Here is a 2,384-nt window from a genome sequence, read left to right on the forward strand (position 1 = left end):
TGAGTGTAGGAGAGGGCCGCCGGTGGTGTGTGGGGATGGACAAGAGAAATATAGAGAGTAATGGGGGGGGGGGAGTTTTTCTTGTGTAAGATACGGTCTTGGGGACTGTGTGGGGTGGGGCTGGAGTGGGAAAGGCGGAGGGTGGGAAGGAGCGGTCGCTCGCCTGAGTGATGCGTCCTGCACTCCCCGATCGAGTACGTGGGCCGTGGGCTTGCACCTGGATTGCAGTGGATAACAACAACAACAACAACAGAGCAGCGGCACAACATTCCATCCCTTTCGCCGCTCCGCTGCTCAGCTCGCTGCTTTCCTCTGTTTTTTCCTTCTCCGCCGCTTGCTCCAGTTATCCTCTCGTTACGTCGCCCATTCGGCTATGACTCCTCTGCTCCTCTTGTTGGCTCATCTGTTGTGTTCCACCGCGTCCTTTTAATAATTCCGAGGGGTGTGAAACTTGACACAACATGTGTTCATCGGGATAATCATTCAGAAACAGTCATGACACAATCACACACAATCGAAAATAGGGTTGGTAAATCGAGAGCATTGATCGATTTTCGATTAAACCATTTTTGAATCGAAATAAAATAATCAATTATCTAAAAAGTCCATTTTTAGGATGCAAAAATCGTTTTTAGCCCGCCCTTCTGCTTTGAAAAAGCTATCCAGCGGGCTTATGCAAACGACCTCGTGTCTGTGTGGCTGAGTGTCTGTGTGTCTGTCTGTGTGTCTGTCTGTCTGTTCCACTAGAAGGAGATGTGCTAGAGACTTCAAATTTTCAGGGTATCTTAAGGTTCACTCCTAGAAAACGAAACGCCTACGGCAAATCCTGGCAACCAACCCTAAGGGGCTGAAAGGGGGTATCAAAGAAAAGGGGGTAGGTAAAAGAAGTCAGAAAAAAATATTTTTTTTATGAGCTCCTAAGAGGTAACTCGTCAAAGTAGAGTCCTAAGGGCGAAAATTTCGTTCGTTTTGCTCTATCTTTTACCGTTTGGGCGCTAGAGGGAGTTTCTCTCACAAAAGTGGCCCAAAAATAAATTTATTAATTTCCGAAATTATTGAATGGTCTCCTAATGGGTACCTTGTCAAAGTAGAGCCCTTTGGGCGAAATTTTCGTCCGTTTGGCTCTATCTCTAACCGATTAGGCGCTAGAGGGTCTTGTTTGACGAAAATAAGTTAAAAATTGCTGTAGTGAACAATTAATTGTAAAAGAAGGCCCAGAACCGCAAAAGGGGGAAGAAACTCCCTCCCCCAGCCCAAAAAACGTTTTCTAAGCAGAAGGGTGGGTTGTAGTCGCGGTGTTTCACCGTTACATCCCTTTCTCGTGTCTACGGAGCAAATTTTAAGGACGACGGGCTTTGCGGGCCGAAGGCCTGTTACATCACTTGATTATGTTCTACAGCAAATCGCGTGACAGAAATGGTCGGGCTGCAGGCCCGACCATCGCCGCCGGCAGGCCAAGCAGGCCCGGCCCCTGCCGAACGGAGTTGCCGGCGCAGCGAAGCGAAGCTGGCAACTTCGTTTGGCGGAAGGGCGGGCCTGCTTGTTATTTTTCCCACGGTGGTTCACGAAGTGGCTGATGTCCCTGGTGAACCCCTACGAATAAAAAGTTAAATCGCGATACCTTTCACTTCCCTTTCACCAGCAATTTGACATCCAAAATGGTCTTTGTTGTATGCCATGCTAAACCACGTACTATGAATGGTGTTTCTGGTCACTTTCAACAGAATAGCGGTATACCGCAACACCTTTTACTTCCCTTTCACCACCAGTTACGTGCAAAAGTTTTTTTTTTTTTTTTGTGGCCACAGTGGTCCATACGGAGTAAAGATGGTGTACCTGGTGAAATCCTAGAAATAAAAACATGAATTGCTTTACCTTTCACATCCCTTTCACCAGCAATTTGACATCCAAAATAGTTTGTTTTTGGCAATGATATACCTCGCACTATGAATGGTGTTTTGAGTCACTTTTAACAGTAAAGCGGTACATTGCAATACCTTTCATTTCCCTTTCACCAACAGTTCGTCATCCAAAATGGTCTTTGTTGTTTGCCAGGGGCGTCGACACCGGGGGGGGCTTGAGGGCAAAGCCCCCCCCAAGTTTTGGCCAGGGGGGGGCAGGGGGGGGCAACGACAAACAAAATAATAGGAGATAAATTAGGAAGTATAACGCTGAAAACCCCTCTAAAATCGATCCTAAGGTGTAAAGCAGAATAGTTTGGCTCTGGCTTCTCGCTCGCTTCGCTCGCGAGTTAAGACGTTACACTATCAATGTATTTAAAACACTAAATTGACCTACTCCTCTCGACGATTGACAAAAATCGACCATTATAAGCGGACTGCCCTTCCAGTCTCCTGGTTATTTGGGGTCGATTCAGTGTAATT

The sequence above is a fragment of the Frankliniella occidentalis genome, unplaced genomic scaffold, assembly GCF_000697945.3.
Source record: "Frankliniella occidentalis isolate FOCC.00 unplaced genomic scaffold, Focc_3.1 Scaffold806, whole genome shotgun sequence".
Classification (NCBI taxonomy): domain Eukaryota; kingdom Metazoa; phylum Arthropoda; class Insecta; order Thysanoptera; family Thripidae; genus Frankliniella; species Frankliniella occidentalis.